This window comes from Nannospalax galili, unplaced genomic scaffold, assembly GCF_000622305.1.
Source record: "Nannospalax galili isolate Female #2095 unplaced genomic scaffold, S.galili_v1.0 scaffold256, whole genome shotgun sequence".
Classification (NCBI taxonomy): Eukaryota; Metazoa; Chordata; class Mammalia; order Rodentia; family Spalacidae; genus Nannospalax; species Nannospalax galili.
Window position 1 is genome coordinate 1,517,933 of NW_008337804.1, and position 9,451 is coordinate 1,527,383.

Consider the following 9,451-nt stretch of genomic DNA (forward strand, 5'->3'; position numbering starts at 1 on the left):
TGTATTCATGCTCAGATGCCGAGGAGCTCAGAAGGTGGGCGACTGTGACCAGTGATAGTCATGTATATAGAGATTAGAAATGCATATGAAAATGTCTCAATGTCAATTACTTTGGAGTGAGTTCTTCTGTATGAAAAAAAAATTAAGAAAATAATGGTTAAAAAATAATAATTAGTAGATGTGAAAAACATTACCATTGAAATCTACCTGATGACTTTATATCCATGCTTAGATGCCTAGAATCTCAGAAAGTAACCAACTGTGACTAGTAATAATCAGATATTTAGAGATTAAAAATGCATGTGCAAACATCAAATGTCAATTGCATTGAAAAAAATTTTTCTGTATGAAACTATGTATTTTAATAATGAAACGGAAGTCTTTTTCAAAGTTTAAAACCTCATTTAGTTTTATGTCTTATAGGGTTTATATGGAGTACAACATTGTATAACTGTATTAATTCAATTGTAAACCTAATAATTTACAGCCAATTTTGTCAAAAGTTCATCTTGTCTACAGCAATCACAGAGAAATAAATGTAATAGCTAGATACAAGGTCAAGGGTCAGGGGCAGCCTTGGTTGAATTACAAACAAAACACATAGTAGAAAATTTATAAAACAACATGAATTTGAGAGAGAGCAAGATAGACTATATAATTTCTATTTTATGAATTTTCTGTCATCTTGGTGGATATTGTTGAAAGAGAGAGAAAAAAAAAGTAGAGTTGAAGAAAAGGAAAAAGCCACTAAAGATATTTTTGATTTGACTAAGAATGTGATGTATTGAAAAAATGTTGTTAAAAGTGATGAGTTGAATACTGTGATCCGACCACATTATTCAGGAGACAAGAATCCATTTTGTTTCCTACATTCTTGGCATGAACGCCAATATTTATTGTTTGTTTTCAATCCCAGAAGCAAAATATGGGAGTAAGAGAGGAAAGCATTCTTGCCATGTTGTCTTTGAGATCTTTTTTTTGACATTCAAGATGAACTATTGAAGGTTGCTTTTAATACTTGAGTCAAATTTAATCACAAGAATGCCACATAATACTGTACTTTTCATGGGCTTAAATGATCTTTAAAATGACCTGATAATATATGGTAACATTGTGTGTAAGTGGTTTTAGAGAAGACTTAAATATTGGTTGAATCATGAAGCATTGTCAAGATTGGTATTGTATACATTGGATAAAAGTTTAGACGACAGTAAAGGAGATGAAAGAAAACATTTAAAGAAAGATGCAGTTACCTCTCTCAAGAAATACGTGTCTAAAATTTGTGCTTTAACACTCTTTTACAGAGTTTTAACAGGGAGAAACTATGATCCATGAATTTGTTTTAGAGATAAAACACTATTGCAGTTCCTGTGATGAAGAAATAATTATGGTAGGAAAAGTATTAGAATTTTCTTATTGTTTTTACTCGAGTCTTTCTCTCTTAGTCTACTTTATCAATAGTGTCAACTGAATTAGTAATGTATCAGTCATGATATCAGTGACTTCCTCCTATATAATCTGTTCGATCAGTATTGTATAATTGAGTAAAATTAATACTTATAGATTGGTAAGCCAGTACTAGAAACATGGTATCTTGGGGTCTGTGGTAGTTTGAATGAAAATGCCCCCCATGGACTCCAAGTACTTGAACATTTTGTCCCCTGGTGGTGGTGGTGTTTTGGAAGGGTTTAGAAGGTGTGGCCATGCTGGAGGAAGCATCTCAGTGGGGGCAGGTTTACAGAGTTCTTCAGTCTTGCTGGATCTCATCTCTCTCTTGCTTACTGTATCTGCTTGAAGATGTGAGAGGTTAGCTTCTGCTCCTTCAGCCACCTCTGCTGCCATGCCTCCCCACCATGATGGACTTTTCCACCTTTGTAACTGTAAACTCAAATAAATTCTTCCTTTTTATAAGTTCCCTTGGTCACGGTATTTCTATCACCACAAACAGAAGTGACTAATAAAAGATTTGAGTTTTTGGTAATTTCACTTGTTGAAATATTACATTTCTCTTCCCCTTGTTCCCAGGAATAACCAAATACTACTTATCCCTTTTCTAAAGGTCTGTCTCCTATGATAGCTTTGTGCTTCCTTTTCATTGTTTTATTTAATGAGAGAGTTTGGTATTCTGTACAACTATTTAAAAGGACCCAGATTAACAAAAGTGTAATTAAGGAGGAAGAATTTGAGCTGAGTCAAGAAAGTTGCACAGAATTTACTGTGCAAGTATGTTGACATATCCCTGATTCAAACCTGCCTTAAGATAACATATAACATTTGCCTATTTTTAATTTAGGCAAAAGATTAGGTAATCATTTAACTCAGATGACCATTTGCTAGTTTAGAAACACAGTCTGTAACCCTCTCTTTTCAAATGAGTAAATCATATTTAAAATGTCAGAATAGATTGTGCTCCTAATCAAAACTTTCAATCACCTTTGCTCATCATAACTACCAATATGCAGATTAGCTAATCTTTTGCTTACATGAATTATTAAACACAATCCACTTTTTTAGTTACTATTGTTCATCTGAAAAATGTACTCTCCTCCATTTTCCTTTACCTGTAGTTATTAACACTGGTGTCTTGCTTTTATATCTGCAACATTTATATACATATGTTTTCATTTTTTTCTGACTCTCTAAAGTATGCTTCATCCCAGGATTCCTTATTTAATCTCTTAGATATTTAATGGAAGTGGTGAAAGTACTGTGTTTTTATTTGCAGTAACACTTCTAGATCGCCTCTCCACTTACAAATATTTGAACTCTAAAGTGTTTATGTCTCTCATCCTTTTCAATTATGCTATTAGCCTACTTACTTGGTAGAGTTATCAAATGTTCTGTATGAAGACAAAGAATCTTCTTTATAAGACCCTGGCAATCAACTTCAGTGATGTTAACATCTATACTGAGGACTCCAATGGGTCTTTAATTTTATAGTTTCTCAAATACTTAAACAGTAAAATTTTACCTTTGTTTTAGATCATCATGATCTAAAATACCTTGTGACACAGAACTCACATGATTATTCTTCATTTCTATCTATAATGTTAATACTGTCATTTAATAACTCCAAATACCATACATAAACTCAGATTTTTAAAAATGTTTCATTAATTAACCTAATTATTATTATAATGTTTTAGCCCACTTATATGACCTTAGTTTATTAAACTGCATTGTCATTAAAACAAAACATTAAGTAAGAATATTGATGAAAACCTGGAGAAAATTTGGCATAATATACATGAATCTATAAATATCATGTGCCATGTTAATTTCTTTTTCTCTTTTTATTGTAAGACTACTGTAAAATTAAGTTAAAAAATCTAAAGGAAGAAAGCTAAGTAATATATGCCATCAGCTTGAAAAACATGAAAATCAAGGGCTATTCTAGGAGTATATTATTATTCTCTTTACAGTTTAGTGTCTATGACAGTGCTACACTAATATCACACAGGCAAAAAGTAGAATTGCAAATGGGCAGTGGGAATGTTGCTATGGTACAGAGCTCGCAAATAGCTGTAGTTTTTACAAATATTGTGATTAAATGATTTCATAGTATGTCATTTTGAACACATTCAGACCTCTTCTCATCTCATTTTGACCTTACAACTCCTCTCCCCCCACCATGATTTCCTGTCCTCCATGATTATTTGATGTTTTTTTTAAATTTCTATCAATTCTAATCTGTTTCCCATATGTTCTTGGGTTTGGGTCAGTTCCTTTGATTCTGATCAATCTAGCAGTTGACAGACCACTGAGTAAAACTATTTCCAAGCAGTTATCAGTTTTCCATTGGTCTTCATTTAGGACTGAGGTTTCTTGTCCACCTCCCCCATCTGTGCTGGATCTTTGTCTAACTTGGTTATGCACAAAATTTGTGCTCTGATGTGTATGTGCAACTATCCTATGCTGTCAAGATAACATTTTCTTTGTATTTCATTTATTTACCACCTCTGGCTCTTACAATCCTTTTTCCACCTCTTTCACAATGAATGAAGAGGCATGGCAGGGCAAGATGCTATATACAGATATCCCATTTAGGGCTAACCCCTCTGCCATCTTTTATTCTGTGCATCATGATCAGTTGTGGGTATCTGTTTTAAACACCATCTGTTGCAATAAGAACCTTTTCTGGTGTGAGAGAAGAGATACACTAATCCATGGGTGTAACAAGTCATTAGGAGTAATTTTTGATACTGTTTCTACTTAACAAAATAAAAATGGCAGGTTCTCACCTATGAATAGTGATCCCTAGTCATAGGTTCTTGGTGTGATAACAGTGTCAAGGTATGGATTTCATCTTATGAATAGAACCTTACATCCAATCAGGAGGCAGTTGGTTATACCTGTAACATTTGTGCCACTATTGCACACTTTGGCATATATGCTATGCTAGTTCTTATAGTAGGTCACATGATTTGCTAAGTAAGGTTGATGATTACTTTTCTCTGTCAGTACCATGCATAGCACCTTCTAATACTATGAAATCTAGCCAGTAGAGATGAAGCTTTGTGGAGAGTACCAGCTTGATTTCTCCAGGTTTGTCCTACAACTCAGGAGTATAGTGTCCTCAGCAATTGGGTCTTACCCTCTGGCAAATAACTAAATACAATGGCAATAATAGTATTGTTTAAGAGTCTATGGGACATTCTTAATCAACAACTCCAAAAGAGGAGTCTATTATTGGCATTGGGTTTTTCATTTGATACCCTTTCGTGTCTATTACTGTCACTGAACCCCTGTTACAGGGTAAATTCATTTAAACTTTTTTTTTTTTTTGCAGTTTTAATGTATATATTGAAAAAGGCTTTGAAATTAGGTTTACATTTATCTTTTTGAAAGGACTTTAGAGTTAGTTATCCCTTTTCTTCCTTTCTGCCCCACCTTCCCATGCCCTACTCTATTAGACCCATTATTTTAGCCCATTATTTTCTATAAATATAAAATAGTTTCTATAACTAGTCCATTATTATGTATAAAATAAAAATTCTAGCCCATTATTTTCCTTTGTCTATTTATATCATTGGATTCTATCTCCCATCACATGACTTCCCCTCTCCCATATAACTGTAGTTTACAACAAATTGCAAGTTGCTTATAGACCAATTGTAATAAATGAAGTTTCCCAGGATGATGAATGTGTTTTCTATCTGCATTGCATTTTAGTATACACTATTTAAGGTGTGATGGATACTAAACATGAAGTTTCATTAGTTCAAATAGCATCTTGAGTAGCTTAGGATTATTTAAATGGGTAAAATTTAAATATCCTCACATGGAAAGCTACCACTAGCAACAACAGATAGTGAAGCACAGGAGTTATTTCTTTTACCTCTTGGCATAAAGTGATAATTTGAAGAACATTCTCAATTCTTTAAAAATTGTACTTGGGGGCTGCAGAGATAGCTCAATGTTAAGAATACTGGTTGCACTCTCTCCTACCCACAGGCCTCTCTCCAGGGTAAGTCCATCATGCCCTCCATGCCTTGAATTCCACCAGCCTCATTCACCCTCGCATCTCTGCCGCAATTCTCTCCTCCTAGTTTGGGCCCTGCCCCATTCTTTGTCTTGGGGCCCCAGACACTTGGGGAACCAATACTGCTTCCTGATCCTTTCTATCCAGACCAATGTACTGCCTTCTCTGGGCCCCAGGAACACTGCTTCTGTGCCTGACCCTGGCCTCACCTCCCTCTGCTTCCCTGGGCCTGCACCACCCACCAGCCTCTTTCTCAGAGGCAGGGGCTGACCTTTCCTATTCCTGATCCTTTGCATCAAGACCAACCAAGCTCCTCAGTGCAGTCCCCAGGAGTCCTTGGGGCCTCTTCCTGCCCCATCTGCCTTGGCACCACTCGGTGGCATGGCCACGAGTTGCCCTAGACCATCATCTTTCCTGGCTCAGGATCCAGGGCCAAATTCCTGAGGCCAAAATCATACCTGGAGAGATCCAGAACTTAGGAGAAAGCCTAGAAACATCTGACCCTCACCTGAACTGGGCCTCTGTGGAAACTCCTGAAGACAAAAGCAACCCATCCACTCCAATATAAAATCAAAAGAGAGAACCAAAGGCTTAGATGAACCAGCTTTTCATGTTCCAAAAGTAAACCACAAAGACACATAAAGTTCACAAAAAGAAGCAGACGTAAACTTGAAGACCTGAGTCTCACACAAGAATTGGAAACTACAAAAGAAATTCACATGCCAAAATCATAAAGAAAAAATAGTAACATGAAAAACCAAAATAACATATCTCTACCAAATACCAATAGTCTTCTAGAGGATTACAATGAAAACCCCCTAGAGATAATGCAGGACATGGAACTCAAAAGAACAATTATAAGCATGATAAAAGAATTCAGTGAATTTAAAGAACACAAACAAAAAGAAATCAAAGAAATCTGATTGAATTCAGAAAAGAGTAAGAAATATTGAAGAATACTAACGCTGAAATGAAGGAGGAAGTGAAACACTCAGTAAGCCAATTAGAAACGACAGGAGAAAGCCACACCAATAGGATGAATGAAATGGAAATCAGAATATCAAGAATGGAAGATAAAGTGGACAAACTAGACCACACAAGCAAAGATTAGGAAAAATTACAATCCTATGCACTTTCACCTCAATCAGCAAAGGAAATTAAAATACAATGATGTGGGAAAATGTTACAAAGAACAAATCAACTTCATGCTTTTTCTCTAGCCAACTAGTTACCATCTAAGGCTCAAAGACAGTTCCCAATTACTGTAGGCACTTCCCTATACCAGATTCCATTCCAGTACAGGTTAAAACAGGTGTGAAGCATAAAGAACAACAGACAGGACCAGAAAAGAAATTCTCCATGGCACATCATACTAAAACACTACACGTACAAAACAAAATGACAATTCTGAAAGCTGCAAAAGAGAAACAAGTCACATATAAAGGAAAACCCATTATGATTACAGCCAACTTTTCAGTGCAAACTATGAAAGCCAGAAGAGCCTGGACCAAAGTATTCCCAGTTTTAAATGACCACAGATGCCAACCCAGATTACTATACCCAGCCAAAATGTCTATTACAGTCGAAGGGGAAAGAAAAATCTTCCATGACATAAATAGGCTGAAGGAATTCTTGTCCACAAAACCAGCCCTTCAAAGAGTTCTGGAAGCAACACAAAGAGCTGAAGAATGGAATGACTGTACCGAAGGGATTGCAGAAAGAAATCCAATGAAGGTATAACTGTGGAAAGGTACAGTTATAACAAGAGTGTAAACAGAAATAAAAATGACAACATTCATTCAATACCCATCTTTCATTAATAACTTTAAGTATTAATGGCAGAACTCCCCAGTCAAAAGACACAGACTGTGAATGGATTAAGAAACAAAACCCATCTTTTTGTTATCTGCAAGAAACTCATCTCACTTTCAAGGACAGACCCTATCTCAAGGTAAAAGGATGGAAAAAAAAAATATACCAAGCAAATGGCACTAAGAAAAAAGAAGGGGTTCCAATTCTAATATCTGACTATTAAAATAGACTTCAAACTAAAACTAATCAGAAGAGATAAAGAGGGCCACTTCATTCTGACCAAAGGAACAATTGACCAAGAAGATATTACAATCATGAACATATATTCACCAAACTCTGGTGCACCCAACTTCATAAAAACAATACTACAGGACTTTAAGACTCAGATTAATCCCAACTCATTAACAGTAGGCCACTTCAATACACCACTGTCTCCATTAGATAGGTAAATAGGGCAGAAAGTTAACAGAGAGACATCTGAATTAAACAATTCCATACATCAAATTGACTTAACAGACATCTCCTGAGTAATCCACCCAAGCACCAAAGGACATACTTTGTACTCAGTACCCCATGGAACCTTATCCAAAATCAACCATATACTGGGGCACAAAAAAAAACCTCAACAAATACAAAAAGAATGAAATAATTCCATGCATTCTATCAGACCACAATGGAATAAAGTTAACAATCAATACACGAAGAAGCCCTAATTGCCACATGAACACATGGAGATTAAACAACACACTTCTGAATGGTGAATGGGTCAAAACTGAAATTAAGAAAGAAATAAAAGTATTCCTGGAATTAAATGAAAAGGACAATACAACACAACAAAACCTCTGGGATACACTGAAAGTGGTCCTAAGAGGGAAGTTTATAGCTCTAAATGCCTATATCAAAAAATTGGAAAGAACACAAATAAATGACTTAACACTGCAATTCAACACACTTGGGTTTCAACACGAAACCCAAACCCAGCAGACAAGAAGAAATAACAAAAATCAGGTCAGAAATTAATGAAATGAAACAAAGAAAACAATACAAAGAACCAAGAATTCCAAGAGCTGCTTCTTTGAAAAGATAAACAAGATTGACAGACCGCTTGCCCTGTTAACCAAAAGAAAGAAAGAGCACCTCCAAATCAACAAAATAAGAGATGAAAGGGGAAACATCACAACAGACACCAGAAAGATACAGAACATTATAAGGGAATACTTTAAAAACCTATATGCCCTAAATTTGAAAACCTAAGAGAAATGGATGCATATCTAAAGGCATGGGAACCACCAAAACTAAACCAAGAAGAGATTAACAGCTTAAACAGACCCATATCACAAAAAGAAATTGAAACAGTAATACAAAACCTCCCAACTACAAAAAGCCCAAGACCAGATGTATTTACAGCAGAATTCTATTAAACATTTAAAGAAGATCTACATCCAATATTACTGAATTTATTCAAAAAAATAGAATTGGAGGGAGAACTTCCAAATTCAGTCTATGAAGCCAGCATCACTCTAATGCCAAAGCCAGGTAAAGATACAATCAAAAAGGAAACTATAGACCCACAATCTTAATGAACATAGATGCAAAAATTTTCAAAAAGGTACTTGCAAACCGCATACAGACACACATCAAAAAGATCATACACCATGATCAAGTCAGCTTTATCCCAGAGATGCAGGGAAGGTTCAATATACGTACGTCAATAAATGTCATAAATCATATAAAAAGAATCAAAGACAAAAACACATGATCAACTCAATAGATGCAGAGAAGGCCTCTGACAAAATTCAACATGCATACATGTTCAAAGTCCTAGAGGGAATTGGACTGGAGGGAACATACCTCAACATAATTAAAGCCGTATATAACAAACCCACAGGCAACATCACTCTAAATGGAGAAAACTGGAAGCATTCCCATTGAAATTGGGAACCAGACAAGGCTGTCCACTATCCCCACTTCTCTTTAACATAGTTCTTGAAACTCTTGCAAGAGCAATAAGACAAGAACAGGAAATTAAAGAAGTAAAAAATTGGAAAAGAAGACATCAAATTGTCCCTTTTTGCAGATGATATGATCTTATATCTAAGAGATGGCAAAAATTCTACCAGAAAACTCCTAGAAATTATTAACACGTTCAGTAAAGTG